General features: G+C 39.7%; 1 pseudogene; it reads left to right on the plus strand.

The window, feature by feature from the left end:
* Positions 1 to 1,021: 1,021 nt before the first annotated feature.
* Positions 1,022 to 2,001, plus strand: LOC114098147 (mas-related G-protein coupled receptor member A-like; annotated as a pseudogene).
* The last annotated feature ends 23,976 nt before the right edge of the window (positions 2,002 to 25,977 follow it).

A 25,977-nucleotide genomic window follows, 5' to 3' on the forward strand; every position in this document is an offset into this window, starting at 1 on the left:
TTATGTTGCATACACCCCAGAACAACACTTGACATTCATCCATAAATATTCCAACATTATCCCTCTTTCAGTGGAACTCAAATTTCACTCTTGTTTATTCCTTCCTCCTTGGTGTTACTGGGCAAATCAGCTCACACACAAACCCTACAACCACAGTGTGTACAAAAATGCTTCTAGGTGCTCAGTAAAGCCATATGGAGGCCTCACTTGAAATGCACACCAGTGGTCAATTTCAGTTACTTGATCACACATAAGTAATTCTTCTAAACACACTCAGGGCTGTGGACAACAAGAATGACAATAGATAAAACTTTCTTAATTTCATTTTATATGTATCTTCTAATGTTAATTATTGTATTTTCATTTAACAGAAATCTCCAATAATATTACACTCTTCAGTCATGCATTCATTCATTGAGTAAATATGAATATACAGTGTGTAGTATACAAAGCAAGCTGCTGAGGACATAGATAGTGCTTCCATCTTTATTGACTGACAAACTGAGTCATTTCTAGCTCACCAGGCTCAACCATGTGCACACCTGTCCTAGCAAGAGCTTACATTCCCATGGCCCTAAAACAAGGTCTTCTTTCTCCTCCTTAGATGGAATACTTTCAGTCATGGGAGTGTCTCGGATACCTCTGTGTCTTTATAAACTACTGTACTTGAGAAAAAATCTCCAGCGCAGGGATACAGAAACCCAGGAGCCACAGCATAGTCACATTTCCTGTCAGTCCAACCCAGGGCCAAAGCATGTTGAATGGAGATGCTGGAATTATAAAGTATTACAAGGTAAATAGAGCACGTGTGCTGTAATAAAGAGATTCCAGGCTTCAGAGTGAGCCAGAAATGGGTTTTTTTAATGGTCCAGAACTCTCTAGCCTACAGAAGTAGGAGGGGGAAGTAGAGGCTTACAGAGGCCAAGTGGCTTATCAAAGTTGAACACAGCCCAAATTGATAATCTCTGTAAGCTTCTGTTTCCTCCCCATAACAGACTGACGGTGCTTGCCATGTAGCAGGATGACCCTGAGAATAGTAATCATGCAGCAGGTGCTCATGTCTGGTTTGTGTTCCCAAGGGCATCAGTGTTGTGTTTCTGAGCATGAACCCAAATCCTAAGCCTGGGGGAACAAACGCATACTGGTGAATGGAAAGAACAGGGCCATTTCTACACTTTTCAACAAGAACATTCTGACCTATTCTTGCTGATGTTCATCTCTGTCCTGGAGCAACTATACTGTGGCTCCTGGGTTTCTGCATGCACTGGAACGCCTTCTCAGTCTACATCCTTAATCTAGTTGACACCTACTTCCTCTTCCTCTGCTGCCACATTATAGATTGCTCACTGATACTCTTCAAATTTTTCTATCCCAACACAATCTTCCTCTCCTGCTTTACCACTGTGATGATGTTTCCCTATATCATAGGCCTGAGCATGCTCAGTGCCATTAGCACTGAGTGCTGCTGTCCATTCTGTGTCCCATCTGAAACTGCTGCTGCCACCCAAAACACACATCTTCTGTCATGTGTGCCCTACTCTGGGTCCTGTCGCTGCTAATGAGCATTCTGAATAGGAATTACTGTGGCTTCCTAGACACAAAATATGAAAATGACTGGTGTCTTTCATCTATTTTTTTATTGCAGCCTGCCTAACTTTTTTATTTGTGATTCGCCCTTGATTCAGCCTGGCCTTCTTTCTAGAGTCTTCTGCATTTCCCACCAGATGCAATTTACCAGGCCGTATTTGAAATCTTGCTCACAGTGCTAGTCTTCCTCCTCTATGGCCTGCCCTTTAGCATCCACTGCTTCTAATCTCAATTCAGATTGTCTTGATCGATACATTGTCTTATGGTCTTTATCTGCTGTCAGTTGTCCTGTCCTCTGTTAACAGTGGCACCAACCCCCTCACTTACTTCTTTGATGGCTCCTTTAAGCAGGGGCTGAAACAGCAGAACCTCAAGCTGGTGCTGCAGCAGGTTCTGAAGGACATTCCTGAATGAGGAGGCAGCCTTCCTCAGGGAGCCCTGTGATGTCAGGCAGCACAGTGCTGCTGTGATAAAGAGCTTCTTCCTTAGGGATACAGAACCTGAGTGCTAGATGGGGAAGGACACTTCACAGAGTTAGGCAACTTGTATTCTCCAGCTGATCCATGACCACCTTAGGTGGGTGCAATAATGATGGGTGCCCATCCAGAGCAACTCAAACAAGTAATGAAGTTATGGGATTGCTCTGGTCTGATCTTACATCACATGAAGTATGAGATATGTGTCACAAAAAAGCTGTAGAGTTTGGCTTTACTATAGACATAGACGGCATATAACCACCACACTGATGAAGATTCACAAGTTTATATCTCCACACAATAACTCTAATCACAATGAAAATATCTTCGTTGTACCTGTTTGGCAGATACCTAGAGTTTGAAGAGGCTGCTCATTCTGTATGTCAGAATGGTGTGTGTTGTGCACCCATGTTGTGGCCATAACTACGGTGAGATTTTGTTCCTGTGCCTAGGAGCTAACACTAGAATATGGAAGAAGAGATTTCCTTATTTCTTTCTTTATATGCACTTAAAAATATTGGCATGATTGGTTTTGAATCCTTCTAGTACACAACACAGAAATGGGAAGACAGAAGAAGATCTCATTAGCAAGTATGTTTGTGGAGGTAAGTAACTTGGAGAAGGCGTCTTGAAATATTTTAAATTTGAACTGATGACTCTACAATTTTACCAACCACACCAACTTTTTGTGGTAGATATGCAAAGATAAATAAATCCTTGATAGAACAAACCTTGATAGTAATTTGTAGTGGCATTTTTAATTTTAAAAAATCTTTTCATTATTTATGGAATGGTTGCCAGCATACAAAATAAAAGTTTCATTCCCTGTATCTCCCCATGTATTTTGTCCTGGTTGCAAAATCCATCTTAAGAAGCTGGAGTGCTATGAGTAAAGAACAATGTCTGTCATCGCCTTGAAGTGATAGGAATTGACATGATATTTGCCAACATGTAAAGCTCTGTTGCTTGAATCATAATTGAAATGACATTTGGTTTGTTTCCAGTTTAGCTATTACATATAAAGATGATATAGACATTTGTGAAGAGATTTTTAAGTCCACATCATTTTTCATTCTTTGGGATATATGCCAAGGATAGAATAATGGGTGCAATAAGAAGTACAGATTTAATTTTTTCAGTAAATGCAGAAGAATTTTCCAAAGTAGGTGAATCAATGTTACTTTCCCACAGGCAATGTATGGAAGACCCAGTTTCTATAAACACTTGCCAATATTTAAAACTAAAAATATTTTTATTTTAGATATAATAAGAAAGCTATAGGGATCATTTATATTGGTTTTCTATAAAGTCTCTCTCCACAACTTGTAAATGAAATCCTCTTCTTGTGTTTTCAAATTACTCCCCCTTCGTGTATAGGTGTCCTAATGTCTTCTTATAAGTAAATCATCCTTGTTGAAGAAGGCCACTCTAATGGACTCCTCTTAACATAATTAGCTCTTTTAGGATTCCATTTCAAATAGTCATATTCTGAGACAACTGGGATAAATATCCCCATATATACACCCAGGAGGGTCACAGTCCAGTCTATAAACAAGGTCCTGAAGTATTTTCTGAATCAATCCACTTAAGAAAACTTCTGAATATTTTTAATAAATTCTACATGAATCAGATTTTTTTAAATAAAACAAAATTCCTGATCCAGGCTACTCATAAAATAAAGAGGCTAAACTAGCTCAGAGTTTTGGCTGAAAGTCCAAACATCATAGCCCAGGTTCTAGGCTAGATCCCATGGTGGATGGTGAGAGCACACTAGAGAAATGTAAGTTTGCTATTAAGAGCTAATAATAATAAATGAAATAAAATTGGTAAGAATAGGAAGTGGTGACCTCTGGAGCATGGGACTCAGTGAGATTTTGACCCTATGTACATGTTGCTATCATTCGAAAAAAAAAAAAAAAACTATAGACACACATGTATTACTGCTAATACCAAAGAAATACTGAAAAATTAAGTATGGTCAGACCATTATGAGCTTTGAATGACCCAATGATATACTTTAATCTTCAGTTTTAAAGCTCCCTTATGCAAGCTCACCTTGCTTCTTTTCCCATCTAGCATCACAGTTGGCAATAAATGTACAGAAAAATTACTTACAGAGAGGTGGACCAAAAGCAAAAGGATGGGAGAGATTGATATGCAAGAAACATATCAGTGAAGGATCAAGTCTCCGATGGCTCTGATCTTCTATTTGCTCCCAGTTTCAGAACAATAAATTACAGAGGCTACCCAGAATCTTGATAAACCTCACTTCGTCACCAGCTTTTACTCCTGCACATGTAGGCATCTCCTGACTTGGAAAACAAAGTGTACTTTGGGGTCACCCAATCTGGGAAAGGCTCTTCCCTGTCAGCACAGGTCAACTCTCCACCTCTGGACAGCAGAATGGAAGAAAGGTAAGAGTGTGTCCCAAGAACTGCCAGATTTCCTGTTGTGGTGTTTGCTCTGAGTTCACATCCCTGTGTTTCCACAACAGAGTAATACATGGAGCGGGTTGCGTGCTTACCTCAGGGAAAAGAAGGAGACACAATCGTAATTCTGAAGACTGAATGCTGTCAGTTCCTACTGTGGGAGTTGAAAATGGGGTTAACCTGGCCTTTTCTCCCTTCTGATCCAACTCTGCATATCTTCACCTTTATTCCAACCATTCATATTTGTTGTCAGAGAGGATTATTGCCTTTTATATTTATTGAAAAGGCAGAACAACATGAAGGTATTGCTTATCAGAGCAGAAGTGCTCTATAATGGGTTTCATTGCTTTTATTTTTTTTTCAAAACTACTCTTCTTTGTGTATCTCTCAATGTTATGGTAAGAAACTGAGGGTTCAAATTGGAATTGTTGAGGAGAACTTCAGGACAGACTATCTGCCAGGATGGACAGGGTTAAAGGAAGATGGCCTAAGGAAAGCAAGAGTGAAGCACTATTTCTACCCCTGGGTCATATGGAACAAGGGAAGGAGCAGTTGCCAGAGAGGAAAGATAGACATTACTGTACCTATATTAGTGGAAGGTGACCAGGCAGGTGAAGAAGCAGTGCCATTGCCAACACACAGCCTCACAGGGGAGAGCTGGGGATCAAGAATTCAAATCCCTCTTCTCTGGTGCTCCAGTGTCTGGGTGGTATTACCCAGTAACTAAATTCTACCAGGAACAAGAAGGAAAAGGATGCCATTTTGGAAGTCAATCAAGACAGAGAAAAAGGAAGAAAAGAAAATTTTCCTGTCACATGGAAGTATCTCTCAGATCTCCTTATGACTTCCTACTCAATCCAAATATCAGTGAATCATTTTTCATCTTATCTCCATCAAAATTGTTTTTCCCAATGTCTATATTCTTTCCCTGTGTGAATTTTATGGAGTATTCACCTATGCTGATCAAAAATGCCTTGAAAATGGATAATTTTAAAAGTAAAAAATATTTCTTGGTTAGAGTATAAGACTTTAATAGGATAGCAACCTTAATAGGACATTTATTAGACCTGGGCTATAAGCTGCACAACACCAGACCCAAGAATCTCTTCAAACTTTGCTGCTCTCCAACCCTAGAAGGGTCCCATCATTCTTGTATTCGTAAAAGACTCCCACCCATATCAACATGGCCCCTGGCAGAAAATGAAGATGGGAATGGAAGGCTATGCTCCTTCTAATAATTCCACAACCCAGGAGTTGATTACATCGTCCTCCTCACCTCTCATTGGTCAGAGCCTAGTCACATCATGCAATCAGCATTAATAAATGATAGGAAAGAAGAACATTTTTCTGACATGAGAATCAAAGAATTACAGTTACAGAAGAGAAAAATGGCTATTGGGGGAATCTAGCAGTCCCCTACAGCCTCTAATGGTTATCATGAGGTGGCCAGAACCCCGATAGGTTAAATTTTTCCTGCTCAGAAGGGGATAAGCCACCCGAGAAAAATAAAGTCTGAAATAGTTAATGAAGAAATAAGAGTCAGAGCCAAGAAATAGTTTCAAAGGAGAAATGGAGCACCTGATAGTTTCTTCTAGCTGGTACAGGAGCTGGAACAGAACAGCTGAAAAATGGCTCCAATCCTTTATTTAAGGGAGAGCAGATCAAAGACAGGGATAAGGTTTCAGCAGGAGGAGTCTTACTTCTGTGTATGGCAGGGGACCTGCAGAAAACAGGTTGATTGGCATCTTGGCAAGCCACACCCATCTCTGAGAGGCTGTGTGTCTATGTGGCTCCAGCGGGTCACCCCATCTCAGGTGCTGTTTGGAACCTGTGGCAGAGCTGGTTAGGAATTCACATGTATCTGGGCCATTTCACCAGCAGGAGTACCGCTGGAAGTTCCCGGATACCAGATTTTCCTATTCAATGGCTGTGATGCCGGTTTGGTTCATGCATAATTAATAGGTGGTCTCTCAGATTCTGTACTCATATGAAAATTCTTTGCAAACTCTGCAGAAATAATGCAAGATGGAGCAGAGAAAAGAGGCAGAGCATCAGACAGGGAGGGCTCCAGGAGAACAGGAGCTGGAATTGGACCTGCTCTTAAAGAGGTGATCCCATGAAAATCCTTTGGCTGTGCGAGTCTCAGTATTTTCTTAAGTAAGAATATTAAAATAGATGGTTCCTAAACAACACATGCTAAATACCAAGATACAGCGTTAAATAATACACACAAGACATAGTCTTTATAGAGCTTCATGTCTGATGTGAAAGACACGTGCATCACACCCTGAAAAACTGATGTGCAAACTGTGAAGTGTCTTGAGTAAGGAGTGCAGGACTTTTGTTTTTCCTCCCATTTCCTATTCAAGCCCACAAAATTAGAGGGAGGTTATCTCTCTTAAGAGGTCTCAGAATGGATGCATTCACTTCTGAATGTCTCTCTGCAGGCCCTGAAGAGAATGTGCCCTTTTACTAGTTGGAGGCCTCCTGCCCCTGTGAGTACTCTGCATTCTGAAGTCTGATTGCCTTTGTGAGACAGGAAAGGACTTCTGGATGCTCATAAATGCTCCTAAGTGATTTCCACCCACTCACTCCTCTTTTGTCCCCTATTTTAATGGCTTCTCTTCCTCTCTGTTTCTGAACTTGGCTTATGCTAGCTCTTAGTTTGTCCACAATTTTGACTGTGACCTTAATATAATTTGGGAGTTACTCCTCTGCTTTTCCTGCATCCTCATATAGTCAACACACAATGGTGGTTGCTTCAAAGTGTTGGTTAAAAGGGTAGGACCCAGAGTTTCAAATCTGCACTGTGTGAGACCAGGGGCTAAGCATTCATCCTGTTTGTGCTCCAATTCCATCCTCTGTAAAAAATGGGGAAAATACTAAGTCTACCCCCCTAGGCTCTTGAGAAGATTCAAAGAGAAATTATCTGGTAAATTTGATCTGCTCCTATTAATCAAGAAGATAGAAGCCGGACCTCTTTCCCCATTAGAAATCTGCATGAGCAACTCTCTATACTCCAAGTCCTGCAGTCTTATTCTGTTTCACCTTATTCACATCTTTCACACAAAAACTTTCACTGACAAGGAAAACCCTACCAAGGATCACCTGAGAGAAAGAATGGAAAGGTTTATATTGTACATAGTCCTCCATAGATACTCCCCTGTTTCAAATAGTCTCTCTTCAGTAAGACTCAGACCTTATCTTCATTTATTCCCCTCTCCTGCTGAGCAATTCAGCTGAGGCACAAATTCTATTTCCACACTGTGTACCAATATGCTTCGAGGTACTGAACAAAGCCACATTGAGTCCCCAGTTCAAAGGCACTTCTACAGTCAACATAGGTTATTTTGGACACATGCAAATAATTATAAGTATACTCAGAGCTGTTCAGCTCATTATGTGTGGAATTCTAATGCCTTTTATTGTATTTTCATTTTTGTTTTTCATTCAACCCAAATCATCTAATACTGTAATGCTCTTCATTTATACATTTATTTAGTCAATAAATATTGAGAACAAGTGGGCCACATGCAGAGCTCAGTACCTGATGTTAAAGGGCACCTGAACTGTTTCTAGGCCCAACCATCCTAACACCTATTCTATCAAGTGTCCACATTCCCCTCATGTCCCTAAAGCAAGATTTGCTTTCTCCTCCTTGGAAGGAACACTCTTAGTCATGGAGATGTCTTGATTACCTCTATGTCTGTCTCAATTCCTGCACTTGAAAGAAAATTTCTGGCCCAGGACAGAGCCATGCTGACCAGCTCTAGCCCATGGCATGGGGGTGTTTGCATTATAGTATATTCCCATGTCATTTATAGGGTTAGGGTTAGGTCGGGGAGCTCAGGCTGTTCAGATGATGAGTACTGGATTTGAATCCACATTTCAGAATCCCCAACTCTTGATACATTACTTCATCTCTTTAATTCTCCATTTTTCTTCTCTTTAAAACAGAAACTGTAATTCCCACAGAGAAGGATGATCCTGAGAATCAGAGCTTGTATACCCAGTGCTTGAGTCTTGTTTGTTCTCAGGAACACCACTGGAGAGATTGAGAACATGGAACCAGCCATCACGGCCTGGAGGAGAGATGCCACAGCAACCAATGGAAGTTATGAAGACCTTACTCCAGTTTGTGACACAGGAAAAACTTGATTCCAAAAGTGCTGACCTTCATTATTTCCCTGATTGGACTGGCAGGAAATACAGCAGTTCTCTGGCTCCTGGGATTCCCCATACACAGGAAAAAAAAAAAAACACTTAGCACTGAATGAGTGAGTTCTGCTGCATCTAAACCTGGCTGCGGCCAACTTCCTCTTTCTGTGCTTCTGTGTCACTGCTTTCATGCTGGATGTCATCAGCATGTTCATGCCCTCTCTATGCCTATACATGGCTTTGTATGGAATGGGACAACCTGTTGCTATGTCACAGGCCTCAGCGTGCTCAGTGCTATTAGCACCAAGCACTGCCTGTCCTTCCTGTGGCCCATCTAGTACCACTGCCACTGCCATAGACACATGTCAACTGTCATATGTGCCCTACTGTGGGCCATGTCTGTGTTGCTTAGAATCCTGGACTGGTTATATTGTTTACCCTGGTTATCAATGTTGATGTTCATTTTTGTGGAAACAATTATTTTATCATATGTGTGTGGTTGATTTTATTTGTGATTCTTTCAGGGTCCAGCCTGGCCCCACTGGGCAGGATCCTCTCTGGATCCCAGAGAATGCCACTAACCAGGCTACATGTGACCATCTTGCTCATGGGGCTTGTCTTTCTCCTCGGTGGTCTTCCCTTTGGCACAAAATGGTTACTATTAGCCTGGATACAGGTTGATTTTGACGTATACAATTGTCTTCATCCGGTTTCAGTCTTTTGTCCTGTGTTAACACTTCACCAACCTCATTATTTACCTCTTCATTGGCTCCTTTAGGCAGCAGTCACAGCATTGAAACCTCGAGCTGGTGCTTGAGAGGGCTCTCTCTGCAGGACACTCTTGAGGAGGATGAATGTGGAGGCAGCCTTTCTCAGGGAACCCTGGAGATGTCAGAAAGCAGTGTGGAGCAGGGATGAAGAGCCACTGCTCTGGTGCATCACACGTGTGCCTGAGAATCAACAGTGACCTGCCACACTTGACAGCTGTCGGCTCTTCACCCAGCCACATGCCCCTGAAATTCCACAGTGATTTCCTAATATCTTATGTTAATCTGGATTTTCTTGCATTTCTTATAGAATCCAGTCTGAAGTAAGAATGTTTCCCTTCTTGTTAACATTTTCTAATACTTCTAATTTTATCATCCTCCAAATCTTTCTTATTGATGCTTTTCTTTGCAATTTCCATTCCAATGGAAAGAATCTTTCAAATTCATAAACATCTTATTTATTACTATTTTCTACCTGAAGTTGTAGAAAGCAAAGATTCCTTAATTATCTCTCAGATTATGTTCTGAGGGAATCATGCTGGATTCTGTAATCCCCATTACATTGCTTCAGGTAGAAAGCTTGGCCCTGAATGAGTGAATTCTGCTGCCTCTAAACCTCATTGAATTCTCTGGTTTTAAGGGAGGAAAATGTCCTTAAAGGCAGACTCTCTACCTACATAAAAACAGCCAAGAATATGGGGTTTATGAAAATTTTTTCAGGTGCATTACTCTCTGGCGTGATAACAAGTTGGCTTTATGTTCTAGCAGTTAAAACCATGATGTTTGTTTCTGAGAATTGGTAAGTGGTTATTTAGCTCTTTCCCCTACCAGGAGTCAATCTAGAAATGCATCCCATAAGTTGAAATCATGAGATACATAGAAATATAGAATCTGACAGTGCTAGAGTAGAAAGATCCCTGGGATCAGGACATCTGGATTCTCACTGTATGATAATGTGAAATACAATGTGAAATCTGTTAATCTGGATTTTCAGATTAACAGATTTAGTGGTTGCTTATAACATGTCCCAGAACCCTCTGGTGGTTCCCTCCTGGAACACAAAAACTGATAACTATGTCATGATTGCTAATATACAATATACACAATACCACCCTATAAGATAGGTATGACAGCAAAATGAAATTTTGAGATTGTTAATTGGGGTCTCTTCTTTGCATCGCCAACACAATTTATTTTTGCTAACCTCTCCTCCATTTAATCAAAGATATTTATTGATTCAGGAAAGATTTGTTACTTTTATTATTGGAGCATAGACACAGACACTACTTAACTTCTGTCTTTCAGAATGGAAAGCAACTCTGTGCTACAATTTTGGTGTGTCAGCCACTGGATACCATCACAAGACTACACCAGTTACTATGCACACATCTTCCCATGATAGTATAGTTGTGGGATGTTCTTAGGAAGCCTCATTCCAGATCAGCATAAACAGGCACAGTGACCAAATGGCATGCATATTTACAGCAAAGAAGCATATTGACTCTCAGCCCTTTAAATGCAGAGTTACATGCCAGGACCAGTCACATACACCAGTGAATAAGAAGAATCAATAGATGATATTCTAGCACTTGCCACTCTACCCCAATATAAGGAAAGATATGAACCATCAACATTATTATGGGTTCACCAGAAGCAACTCCCAATTTGAATGGCAGGGACCATACGACCTGCTACTGCCATCTTGTGGTTAGATTCAGGGACTTCATGGAGTAGTCAATGGTGGGTTACATGCCAAAGCAGTAGTGGCCTAAAATGCCTGGGTGGATGCAGAGCACAACAAAACAGAAAAAATAAAAAATAAGTGATGTCAATGCTCTCTTCTTAAAGCAAAGTCTTTCAAAATTTTTTTTTCATTTTTCATCCCTAAGCTTGCCAAAAGTGAGGTCTGGCTAATTCCTGAGATGTCCTAATGGCATCTTTCCTGCAATCTCTGGGCAAAGTACTTGGTTTATCTTTAATGGCACTAATCTCAGCAAGCACACCTTCCTGGACTCCAATTTTACATGCACTTTTCTTGCCAAACTGCAAGTTTTTAAAATATTTCCCCTCTGCTTTCTGCTCCTAGTTATCAACATAAGCCCAGCTTAAGCTGCCTTGAAATTTCGTCCACCAGATTAATTAATTAACTAATTAGTTTAAAATCCAGCCTCACCAAAAGTCTCAGGACATGGACAAAATGCAAATGTTCTTTGTTAAAATATAATATGATTGGCTTCTAGTCCAATTCCCAATAAAGTCCTCATTCCCATCTGAAACCTCATGAGCACAGTCTTTGCTGTCCTCATTCCTATCAGAATTCTGTCTTCTGAGCTTCTATCAGAACCACTTATTAAGCCCCACTTCTCAAGCTTTACCAGCCTGCATCTCCAAACTTTTCCAAACTCTCCCTTCAAACCAGTCCCAAAGGTTTCTGAACCATATAATCAGGTATAATTATAGCAATGACACCACTTCTTGGTACCAGTTTCTGTATTAGGCAACTTTTCATCCCTGTGATGATATCTGACAAGAACAACTTAGAGATTTATTTTGGCTCACAGTTTCACAGGATTCAGTCCATGGTCAGCTAGCTCCAAGGCAGAAACATCATGGCAGAGGGCTGGGGCAGAGGAAATTTGCTCAGCATATGTTAGCCAGAAAGGACAGAGAGAGAAATGGGCCAAAGAAAACCCTTCCAGGGCATGTTTGTATTTCCTCAAACTAGGTCCCATTTCTCCATAGTTCATTCAGGCATGAATGGATCAATCTACTGATGAGGTTAAAACCCTCAAGATTCAATCACTTCCCAAAAGTCTCTGAATACATGAGAGTTTGGGGAGCATTTGATCCAATCCATAACACTCAACAGTCTCAAAGTTGAGTATAAACCCCAGAGAACTTAACATTCTTGTTCACACAACAAACATATATGAGCATTTACCGCAGCTTACTCAACCAACCAAAAATTCAAAAACATAGTTCTTGCTCCCATAGGACTTTTAGCATATAGGAGAGAACCAATAATGTAGGTAGAAAACATGAAATAGCATCTTAAGCAATGAAGAAAAGGAGACAGGGAGTTGTAGAATTGCAGTTATAAGTAAGAAATTCATATGGTAGATGGATAAGGGCAAAGATTTCTCCTCAGCAAAGGAAGGAATTTAATCCTGTGAATATATGTAATAAGAAGAGGCAGCAAATGACTACTGCAATCTAGAAGCAGCCATGACCTCAATATGACTAGAGCAGGCAGAGTGAAAATAGTCAGAAGAGGAGTAATGGAGCTGATCAAATAATAAATATGCTTTTACCCTGGTGGACTTAGAGCAGAGAAGTGACAATTCAACAGCTCCATTGTCTATTGACAAAGCAAATTTTGAGAACACAACAAAGAATGGAAGCAGAAGCCAATTATGAGATGTTATAATAAAATAGGGAAGAGACAGAGGTACCTGGCACCTTGTGGGTTGTACGCTTCACAGACAACAGGATTTGCTAAAGACTGAATGAAGGAAAGGTAGGAATAGACCACCAAATTACCCAGTTATCTCACTTTTTGGCATTTATCCAAAAGATCTTAAAAAATAGCATATTATGGTGATACATGCATATCAATGTTTATAGTGGCATAATCTCCAATAGCCAAGTTATGGAACTGTCCACAGACAAATGGATACAGAAAATGTGGTATATATACACAACAGAATTTTATTCAGCCATAAAGAAGAGTGAAATTGTGTCATTTGTTGGTTAATGGTTGGAAATAGAAATCATGTTGGGTGAAATAAAGCAGACTCAGGAAATCAAAGTTTTTTTTTCTCATATGTGGAAGATAGAGAAAAATAAGGAACAAAAATTGAAGAAGGAGCCCAAAAAATAGAAGACAGAGCAATAGGGGAAGCAAAGGGGAAAACTGGGGAATAAAGTTCCTAAATTATGTGCATGTATGAATATATCAGAATGCATTTCAATTTTATATATGACTAACATGTACCAATTGAAACATAAATAAATAAATGGAAGGAAGATTAATAGATAAGAGGAAGGGGATCAGGAAGAGGGAGGAGGAGAGAAGGGCATTGTACTAGAGATTGAAATGGAAAAAAAAACTATGTTATATACATTTATGAATCCCACTATTATGTATAATTATAATGCACTACAATAAAAACTGAAGATTCCAATTACAAAAGAGAAAGAAAAGATCTTTAATTTACTTTTAACCATTAGAATATGACAGAGTTGATGGTATGTCACTCCCTTGATTATATCACTTTATGTGCAAAAACAAAAGAATTTCTCAGCTTCAATTAAGTTAATCAAAAAGAGATTACCTTGGATGGACTTGTCCAATCAAGTAAGAACTTCCAAGAGGGTCCAGCAGTCAGAGACACCCAACTATTATCTTGAAGAAACAAAAAGTACTGTAGTGTGGAGAGGACCAGATTTGGCCAACAGACAAAGAACTTAAAAGAATACCTTGAACCTCAGAAGAGTACCATGGCCCCAGTCAACACTTTTCCTTCTGCCTTGTAAGACTCTCAGCAGAAGACCCAGCTAAGCCAGCCTCTGACTCCTAACCCATGAGAACACTAAGTCTATAAATACTTTATTTTAACCCTATAAATTCATCTAAGTTATTTATGCAGGATTAGAAAAAAAATAAGACATTAAAAACTAGATATATCAGTCTGGCATTAAGAGATTCTACTGAAGATATTAAGTCTGGAAATCATCAGTACAACTCACATTTGTGCTAATTAGTATCCATTTGCCTACACCCACTAATCTCCCTTCTCCTTCTTTTTCTGTACCCAGAAAGCTGCCTCTATTGACTACATATGTGAGTTTCCTTGGGCCAGACAATGGGAAGAAACAACAAGAAGTGAGAGAGCAGGAGTCTGGTCAAACTATAACTTCCCCTACTTCCTCCAGATGTGGGTAGTACAGCACTTGGATGCAGATAACAGTGACCCCTGTCAAACCAAAGCTTCCTTGATGGGGCTCCAACCTCATAATCTTCACTCCCCACTCTGTGGGGTGGACCTTGGAAGGAGCAGTAACAGTTCACCTAGAGTAATAGTGGCAAAGACAGAGTGCGTGGCTAAAGATGCTAGCAGGTGATACGTGCAGAGATGGAGCTATGAGGAACTGATCTTTCTGCTGTGTCTATTCTCTTAGTAAAGGTAACCAATTGAAGTGAAGATCGTGGAGAAGGTATCAGAGGTTTAAGGAGGGAGGAATCATGGAATAGTCATCTAGGAGAAAAAGATGGACTAGAGAAACATATCAAAGTTGCCTGCAGCTTAAGGATTCGTGTGAGGCTATGGGACGTTTCTACAGTGATGTTACTCAAAACATAAGCTCTTCTCCAACTACATTCAGCTATGAGGTGCAGACACAAGCAAGCACAGTCAGGGTTATTGAGAGTCAACAGTCAGGGTTATTGAGAATCAAGAGTTGTTCAGGTATAGCAGACACTGCTAGTGCCCTGTCCAGATCTCTTGCGACTCCTTTTCCTTTTATCAATTTGGTTTGATAATCCATCCACTAGTTGGAGCAGGTTTCACACTAAGAGTTCACACTTGCAACCTTCTCCAAAGATTATCATTGAGTGAATAAAAACACTTTACCCTGTGAAGTCTGACCTAAGGGGAGGTTTGAAATTCTTTTTTTAATGTTTTTCTTTCTTGACATAGAATGGGCACAGAGTCCATGTTACTCAAGATTAGGGTGGTACTTGACTCTCTCTAAAACCACTTTCATGATTAGCTCTGCTTCTTCCCTATTCTGCTTTCTGACAGGCTTCTTCTGAGAACCTTCTATTATGCAAATACTCATTCAGGCTCTGATCTTCCCATTTAATTTAATAACTATTATAAGCACTGATAGTCTCCACAATATGCAGTTAGCCTCTCATTCTGGACACACAGCAGAATTAGCCTTCTGTGGCTCTTTCTCTTCTTATGGAAGAATATGACTAGTGCTGACTGATGGGTTAGGACCTATAAATGGAAATGGTCGGAATTGCTTCAGGGCCATGGTGTTTAATTTCCACTATGAGATTCTGGAGAAACAGTGAATTCCAAGCCTTGTGTCGAGATGGAGGGCCTCAGGATGGAAGCTGTCTGTACAGCTGAGTGCTGGACTGGGAGACAGCTGCCCAGACATGCTGTGGACTTTGCAATTGACTTTCCCCATATGAAGTCACTGAGATTTTGATCTCGTTTATAGTTATACAGTAACCTACTCTAACGTAGTAAATTGTATAACTTACATACTAAAAAGGAACATTACAATTCCATAGAATCTAATCAATAAAATATATTCAGAAATTTTATGTTAAAATTTCAGACGCAGTCACATTAAAATGCCCTTGTAATGAATAGTCATTCTATGATTAGGTTAAAATCTATTTTTTCTTCAGTGAAGGGATATTGATTTGTAATGGATAGTTAGCTGAATCACAGACTTAATGTTCGGAGAGATCTTGAAATTTTATTTCACACATCCCTCAAGTTCCTGTAGAGATATATCTAAACCATCCAATACAAATGAGTTGTCTAAATCAATGGCTTCCAACACTCAAGAGTCTGAAATACCAGAACTTCCAAAAAAAGAGGTTCCTAAGTCACAATTATGGAGTTTTGGTTAAGAAATCTTAGGGGTTTTGTATGTTTATTTTTTCTTTTTGGTTAAGAAAGGACCTAAGAAATGGTAACTTAAGAACTCTGCTGTGCAATTTCTATCACAAGTGAGATCTTGAAGTCACTGGTCTAGAGGATGACATTCAAACCGGTTATCTTTACTTCAATTTAAGTTCCGTTTAATTTGGTGTCCACATTGCAATTGAAATCACGTTACAAACGTGATTACAAACTTCAGGCCAGGTTCTCTAGAAGGAGAATCTGAGATGGAAATTGGTATGCATGTGGTTTATTAAGAAATGCTTTCAGAAGAAGCTTGCAAGGGAATGGGAAAAGGGGAATAGACGAAGAAAAGAAGAGCAAGAATAAGCTTTCATCAAGGTCTAGCCTCCGCATATTCTTGCAGGGGGCGCCGGAGTGAAGTTTGTACCAGAATTTGTCTCTCCTTGAATTGGGGAGCTGGGTTCCTGTGCACACCACATATTGTTCAGTCATTGATTCCAGTCAGCCTGGGTATGTCAACTGTGAAGTGGCTCCAGTCACCTAAGGACAATTCATTGGCAGACTCGAAACTGTGAACTGTAAGCAGGAATGCAGTTGGTAGCTGGGGGATTAGGTTGCTTCCAGAAGAAGGGCTCCTAAGGCTACCACAGCATCTGCTATTGTCCAACTCTTGAACCACTCAGCCCACTTGCTTCCCATGTTGAATTCTCTTCATCTTGTTGCAGCTTCTCCGGGATTCTATATGGCCACAGTTCGCAGGGAAAATTACAAGAGAAGGACTTTAGTTGAGTTAAAGCCCCACCATCACCACCATTCTGTACCTGGTTCTAAAGTTGCAGCTGATACTTATTTTCTCTCTTCTCTACTGCTCTTTACTGATTCCTTCCACTCCAGCTAGTGTTTCTGCTGGTCTAAGTGGTTTGCCTGGTAGCATGATTAAACTCTCATCCCTGAGGCCTTGAACTTCTTTTTATCATGTCCTTATCAGGCCATAGTAGCTATATTTTGCCCATTTACAGTATAAGTTTGGATGGGAGTAAGAAGAAACATCCAGGGGCAGTACATTCCTCCTAGCCCCCACTGTGCAGCAGCAACCCTGCCCCCTCATGATAAAAGTCAATTGCTCCTGGCAGAAAGAGTATATGGCATGATGACTGGGAGGAAGTCATCATTTCAAAGTTAGGGAGACTTGTATTTTTTACCCTGGTGTAAGCATGCTTCTTTGAGAATCAGGACCTCTAGATACCCCTGGCCCAGAGTTGCAGGTGTGGGAAGCCCAAATTCCCTGAATGAGCCCGTCAGAGTGATGGAGTTATGGTTTAGATATGAGACATCACCTAAAAGCTCTTGTGTGAGACAGTACAAGAAGGTGTAGAAGGTGTGAGAGCCTTAGCCCACTCAGTGCATAAGTCCACTTCCTGTAGGCAGGAAGGATGTGGCTGGAGGAGGTTGGTCACTGGTGGCACGCCACGGGGGTCTATATTGTGTTGCTGGTGAACGGAGCTTATTCTCTCCTTGCTTCCTGATTCCCTGTTCTGAGCTATGCTCCTCTACCATATTCTTCTACCAACATGTTCTGCCTAATCTCAGGCCCAGAGCAATGGATCAACCGGGGTCTGAAACCTCTGAAACTGTGAGCCCCAAGCAAACATTTCCTCCTCCATGTTGTTCTTGTCAGGTCTTTTGGTCACCACAATTAGAAAAACTCACTAAAATGGGAATGCAAATTCAAATAAAAGTGGAAAGTTGAATGAAACCTTTGGTATTGGGTTAGAATTGGGATTAAAGGTATAAATCAATGGTTTTCAATATATCCATGTTTATCTGCATAATGTGTATATACATACATAAATATATTACACTTCTGTAAATTTATACAGATATATTTAAACACATTCACATAACGTGTATGCACACAGAGACACACATTTATATATACATAAAACAACTCCAAAGATTTAGGGAGCCTAGAAGCAGCAATACTTCAATAGATCTTAATTTCAAAATACCATTCTCCATTTAAAGAAAGTATGCTAGTTGAAAAAAATGGCTGCATAGAGGAAGAAAAGAACCACATGATACTGGAAAAGTGATCTTTTTCTAGAAAATAAGGATAGGCTCAGAGAATGATCGGAACATGTAAACACCAACAAAGAAACCAGCTTACAGGGACTCCACTGGGAAAATCATAGACAATTTGAGAAACAAATGTTAACAATTCCAGATTATAACTCAATGAATCCTAGGGATCAATGATTCCCCAGTGACATGAGTATATAAATGAACAAAATAAATGCAGAGAAGAAAAAGTAATTCCTTACAATAGAATGCCAACTGAAAATTGATCCCACCAGGAAATCAATGCTTGGCAGGCTTTGGGGTAATAATTTACACAAGAAAAATAATGGATGTTAAAACTTCAAATAGACTGAGGAATGGAACTTTGTAGATTTTCAAAAGTGTTTCCTCACAAAATTCTTAATATTTACAAAATGGGGGGCCAGGGAGGTAATGATACTGGACACACAACACATTTCCCTATACTAGCAATCTGGGGGAAATTAAACATCACGTAGTGTGCAAGTGAGCACAGCATCACTTCCGGAGGACCCCAGTCAAAAAGGTATAACCTAGGTCTATTCATATACTGTAAAAAAATGAGGATCATGCTACAAAATTACTGGTCTATAATCTTCCAGAAGGTCTGAGTCATAAAAGTGAAGGAAAGACTGAGGAGCTCTTGCAGATTGAAGGACACCACACAGACAGAACAAGTGAATGCAACATGTGAATCCACTCAACCCTTTTGCCATGAAGCATATTTTTTTAAAACATATTCTTTATAAAACCTGCATGGGATTTCTGAGAGAAGATATGCAAAAATGTTTTTGCACTATTATTACAACTTCTGTGGCTTTAAAATCGTTTGAAAATAAGAAGGAAAAAGAAAAACTTGCATTTTAATTTCCAAAGAAGAAATACTCAGTTCTCTTGAGGAGGGGCCCTGAAGTAGTACAAAAAGTGTGTCTACTAGTCATTCTTCCAGTACTTTCCCAAAAGGACCTACTACCAGTATTCAGCTAACACTAGTGCCAATATCTCAGCAAAGGGGAATATCTATATCTATTGAGGGATCGTATTCATAGTCTGAGCTGGCACAGGAACCCAAAGCCTCATTATTGCCCCCTGTGGTACGTGGGAATCAAGGAACAGACAGAATCCTAGGCCAGGTTTATCTGAACCCACTGAGACCACAGACCAGCTGTGGTCATCTAAACAGCTCTAAAATATGCGCTTAAAATAGACTTACCTAGCAGTTAACAAAGCCTTATATTGGCACTTTGATCTATGGTGTAAAAGCTACTATAGTGTGAAAGATCAAGTGGCTGTCACCAGAATCTATCCTCTTCTACTCAAAATAGCTTTGCATTCCCAGGGAAAGGCAGAAATTGGTAATATCCTCAAAGCTTTAAGTGATATAGTGGTGATTGTTCTGATGGCCTGATGGTAAGCCCATTTATTTCCCAGTCAGATGGCAGATTACAGACATACATCAAATAGTAGTACTAACTGCAGCCACTGAGCCATATTTGTCATCATTTCTAGAACATAGAAACATGGCTTCTGATATATGGTGTGGCTTTTCATCAGGACAATGCATTGGTTTTATTACCCAATGGGAAGGAGACTCAGAAACACCTTCATCTCAAGGAATAGAAAAGAATATACAACACTTATGCTCTCTGTCAGAATGGGTTCTGAAGTTGGAAAAATTGTATTGCTTTACTATATTTGATAAAATCTGAATAATTTGAACTGATGACAAGTACTCTGCACATCAAGGGAAAAAAAATATTACAAAGATTCGAAGTTCTCACCACTGTGAAGTTTATAGGAGTTTGGTGATTTTAGACATGCTGGGATATCCCCTTCAATGCAAAATACAAGATACTGTCCCTTGCACATCCAGCCACCAAGAAGAAAGCTCAAGGTCTGTAAGTCTCTTAAGAATTTGGAGCTAGCATATTGCACAAGAATGATACTGCTCTTATTTGTTGAGTTATGTAGAAGGATATCTATTTGTTGAGTTATGTAGAAGGATATCTGTTTTGAGTGGGACCAAAGCAAAAAAAAGGTTCCATAAAATAAGCAACACTGTCACATGGGCCATATGACTCATAGATCCCAAGGCACTAGAGGTATCTGGGGTAGAGAAAGAGGACATGTGGAATAGTCATAAATGGCTGGAAGGAATGGAAAGTAGCACAATCATTGTAAAACAGGTTGGCAGATCCTCAAAATGCTAAACATAGAGTTATCATGTATCCCAGCAATTCCACCACTAAGCATATACCCAAGAGAATGGAAAATGCATGTTCACAAAAATGTTCATAGCAGCATTGTTCAAAGTAGCCAAAAAGTGGAAACAATCTAAATGTACATCAACTGATGAATGGACAAACAAGATGTGTTATGTCCATACAATGTACTATTATTTGGTAATAAAAAATTATGAAATACTAATACTTGCAGAAACATAGTTGAACCTCAAAAACATCTTGCTTAGTGAGTAAGACACATGCAAAAAAATACACTATATGATTTCATTTATGTAAAATTCCCACAATCAAAAAAACAATAGAGACAGAAAGTCTGGCACTGAGGCAGAGGGTATGGGTAAAGATGAGGAATAAGAGATACTGCTAAACGATACAGGGTTTCTGCCACAGTCTGGCTGGGCACAAATGCCGCAGTCTGGCTGGGCACACAATCACGAGCCACCACACAGCTTGTAGATTCAAACAGCAACTCTTTATTCCCGACTCACACCAGCCGTCTACAATCACGTTCTGGGGAAATCCACGTTCTCTGCCCAAATCCACGTTCTCTGCCCAAATCCACCTCCACTGGGCTTCTATCTCCAAAATATACTGTCTGAATCCCGTGAGAACTCAAGGGGAACTCAGGCAGCAGGATACGCCCTATTCCCAGGAGGAATAATCTTAAACCTTAAACCTGGAACCTAAACTGGGAACGCCCTAAACACGATTATCTTAAAACCGGGAACACCCTAATCTGCCTTGGTCCTTGAGCAAGGTCACCTACATTCAATGTCGCTGCAACATGTCAGCAACATGGGGTACGCTGGCAAGGAAATTGTCATACCTACTTGGCTAATGGCTCCCAGCAGGTTTCTTTTTGAGGTGTTGAGATGTTCTAAAATTAGGTTGAGGTGGTGTTTACAGGACTCTGTGAATATACTAAAAACCACCACGCTACACATTTGTATCACATACTAATATCCAGTAAAAGGCATGACACAACCACATGAATAGGATCCACTAAATGTCAGCCAGCATCCATCCTTGGCCACCATAATGCTGGTATGATGGGATCATGGATGGAAAAGCCACTCTGGCAGAGATGACAGATTAAGGCTGGGTCCTACAGCACAATCTGACTCTAACCAAGGTTGACCTGGATACTGTACAGCTGCTGAAGGTCTAAGCTCTCCACAACAAAGACCATCACTGACGCCCCCAATTATGGGACCATGTGCCTTTCCTTCATACAGTGTTCCACTGGTACCATTATTCAAGGGCTCACAGAGTCAGAGCCAGGAACAGGTGAGGCAAATGAGTGCAAACAGTAAGTGTCATCTTAAAGTTGGTATCCAAGGCACCTTCCTCACCTCACCCTAGAACAACTCCTACATACACTTAGTAACTGATTCACCAACAAGTAACTACACAGAGATTTGTACTGGACCAAGGGACATTTTCAATGGCCGAAGACAAAGGAGTAGGCAACTGGAATCCACAGATGATATCGTAGACACCATCACCCAAGGTTGATGGTGGTGAAGAAGCCTCTTATAGGTATAACTGAGGTGCCAGTTATCTTTAAACCAATGGCCACTGCAAGTAGAGAGGCCTCCATGGGTAGAATACTTGGGCCCAGGAACCAAAAGATGGAGCAGGAGTAGCCTCACTCACCATCACTGAAAGTGACCCACTCAATTTTTACTTGCCATGTCTATACCTCTGAGCTATTAATATTTAAAGGTTTTGGTTTCTAAAAGAGCATACTTATACCAGGGTACAAAAATAAAGCTCTCTAATCTTCACAGGATAGTTCCCACTGGTCTCATTATGCTCTTCATGCCAGCAGCCCACCAAAGAAAAGCATCATCACACTCAAGGAGCAACATTGTCAGGGCAGAGAGAAATGTGTTCACCACTCATTCCCATGCCAAGCTTTATTGTAAATGGGCAAAATATGTCCACCATGATCTGATAACATCATGAAATAAAGGAGTTCAGAGCCAGGAGTGGTGGGCACATACCTGTAATCCCAGCTACTAGAGAGGCTGAGGCAGAAGGATCACAAGTTCAAAGTCAGCCTTGGCAACTTAACAAGAAATCCTCTCAAAATAAAGTTTTACATTGGGAATGTAGCTCAATGGTAAAAATGCCACTGGTTTCAATCTATACTACTGCACAAAGGGAGGGTGCTGGGGCAGGGTTCAGACTTTCAGGGATGAGGGTCTAGTCACCCTACCAAGCAAGTCACCTCAATCAATTAAAGCACTAGCAGAAGTGGAAAGAATTAGTAATGGGTGGTAGAGAATGGAGATGATAAGTAAGAGTTGCAGCCTTGGGACCAGCTACAGAACTGGAGGCCATAATTCACCCCATATCCCTCTCTTACAATTTTCCCCACAAAATGTGTCCATCAAGAATCCTAGAGAAACTTTAAAAAGATGGAGTGTAAATAAATGGGTCTCACCCTTACCAAATGCCAGAATTTGTGGATGCTCAAGTCTCTATGTCAAACAGTATAGTATTTGCATATAATCTATAATCTATACACATCTTTCCATTTACTTTAAATCATGTTTAGATTGTTTATGATACCAAATACAGTGTAAATGCTATCTAAATAATTATACTGCATTGTTTAGGAAATAATAATAGGAAAAAGTTTATACATGATCAGTACACAAGCAATTTTTCCCCTACTAGTTTCAACATGCAGTTGGTTGAATCCATGGATGTAGAACTCCCAGATATGGAAGGCCATTTGAATACATCTTTGATGGAAATAAACGCTCATATCTAGTGGAATTACCAGATCATAAGACGGTTGTATGCAGAGCCCTTTTAAGATTCCACTAAGTAGTTTCTCTAAAAGTGCCACAATTTAAACTCAAATCAGCAGGTTATAAGAGACTTGATATTACTGGTCTTTTTAGTTTTAGCCATTCTGGAGAGTGTACAGTATATCACCTGCGGTTATAATTTGCATTTCACTGATGACTAATCATATTGAGAAGTATCTTGTGTGCATATTGGCCATTTGGACATCACCTTGTGAAGTTCTGCTTAAATCTTCTGTTTTTAAAAGTTGGGCTGCGACTGAAGGATTTCTGTTCTAAACAAAAGTCCCTTGACTAATCTTTATATTGCAAATATCTTTCCCAGTATTTGGTGTGCTGTTCTACTCTTTTAATGATGTTTGGGTTTTGGAGTTTTTGTTTTGTAGAAAATAACTTATTTACTTTAATAAAGTTCAAATTTATGAATAGTTAAAAAAAAATAAAATAAATGGGTCTCAGTGGTGCAAGAGGTAGACAGACAATAGCAGATGATTTGGTGCCACACTTCTCATCAGCTATTAAATGAATTCCTCCTAATAGCTCACATGTAAAACCCCCAGTAAATTGTCCTTGGGTAATTGGAGCTGCTTGAGAGTTTCCACAATCCCCAGCTCAGGCTGCCTATAGCAGCCAATGTGGGGAGCACACAGGAGCCCAGCTTCCTGACTTAGGGAGAGACAATCTCTGGTGCAATCTACACTAGAGAGCCCTCTGCAAGATCATGCTGAGCTAGACTTGGATGAAGGCTTATTCTTGGTCAGGTTCTTCTCTTTTCCTACAATCTTTACCCCATTCCCTTGCAGGCTTCTCCTGAGAGCATTTCTTAATGAAACATAGGCTCAGTAATCGCCATCTCAGATTCCTCTTCTAGAAAAATTACCTAAAATTATAGAAGTAATCTCAGTTTCTGCGTGGACACAAAGTTTTAGTGATGCTTAATTGGAAGCAATGCAATTTGAAAGTCATTCTGGTAGACTAGTGACTCCCAGACTTCACTGTGATTGAAATTATATGACAAAAATCTTAAAATTCTATATCCTGGCCCCTACTTCAGTCCTCCTTGACCAAAACTCCAGAATTGTGAACTTTAGAGTCTCAATTTTATCAAATTCTTCAACTATTTCTCATTATCAAGGGATTGGAACTTGTTAGTTTAAACAACTCATTTGCATTGAGTGATTTAGATATACCTCCATATGAATTGAGACATTAAAAAATGAATCTTTGAGGTCCCATCAAACAAAAGGCTGTGATTTGGTTAACTACTACAAATCAATAACCTTAACTAAAATAGTAATCTTTGTTTTAAACCAATTGTAGTAATGGTTATTCAATAAATATAATTTGATGATTGTTTCTGAAATTTTGACATAAAATTTCTGAATGTAATACATGCATACTTGATTTCATTTTATTAAATAGTAATGAATCATCTTAGTGCAGAACTTATACGTGTTACTATGGTAGTCAGAATTAGACTGGGGTACCCTGAGGCAGTCAACACCACCAAAGTTTCAGTGACTTAACATGGTGAAAGTTGATTTCCTGTTTATCCAAAAACAACAGCATGTCAAGACACCTCTAGGATTGCCCTCCAAGTCTGCCATGCAGCAGTGCAGGCAGCTTCTATCCTGAGGCACCTACATTTCAACATGAAGCTTGGAGTCCTCTGTTACTAGGTACATTCATACTGGAAAATAAATGCTGTGACCATGAGGCATCCCTGGTCATCTCCATTGGTCACACACATCACAACCTATGGGCCAGAATCAGTCATATTATCCCACTAAAAGAGCAAGGGCTACTGAAGGCTAATCTTACTGTATGTCCAGAATAAGAAGCTAACTGCATATTAGCGTAACAATGTCACAGCAGTTATTAAATAAAATGTGGAAGATTCATGAAATATATATATACATATATTTCATATATATATATATATATATATATATATATATATATATATATATATATATAATCACCACTGCTATTGGGTTTTGATTTGTTTCTTTTGATTATTTGAAGATATAACTTCTTTTGAATAATATTTATTTTTCTTTTACAATTATGTATTCTCACTATAGAATGCTGTTAAATACACCAAAGTATGCAGAAAAAAATTATAATGCTTGCAAACTCACCTCCAAAAGATGATCACATATGATTTGTTTTCAATACTGCAGATTGAACTCAGGGATACCTACCATTAAGGTAAGTACCCAGCAACTTTTTTTTTTTAAATAGGGTCTACATTCCTCCCAAGCTGACCTCAAATTTACCATCTTCCTGCCTCACCCTCCCAAGTAGCTGGGATTATAGGCATGTGCTACAAGGCCCAGCTCATATATGATTTTTATTGAAAGTTAGAATCACACTATTTTCACTTATTTGTAATATGCTTGTTCTCCTTTTAATATATATACACTCTATTTTAATTTGCTATTGACTGTTATGGAAAGGCATTTCTCTGGGGGTCTCCATTACTCTATCTCTAAAATAAGGAAAGTAGAAGTGATTGTCTCAAAGACATTTTCCAGCTCTGGTGGTCTGTGAATATAAACAATGCCTGATGCCTGCACGTGTTCCTCTGATCCTTTCTAATATCCTTGGAGAACAAAGACCTCAAGCCAGTCTCTCTGAGTCAGATCCAGAATAGCTCCCAGCATTAGGGCTCCTGTCTGTCAAGGTGATGTCTGGGGACCCCAATTGCTTTCAATTTGATATATAAATATCATTAGGCCTTGAACTCCT

This window comes from Marmota flaviventris, chromosome 9, assembly GCF_047511675.1.
Source record: "Marmota flaviventris isolate mMarFla1 chromosome 9, mMarFla1.hap1, whole genome shotgun sequence".
In the NCBI taxonomy this organism is placed as follows: Eukaryota; Metazoa; Chordata; class Mammalia; order Rodentia; family Sciuridae; genus Marmota; species Marmota flaviventris.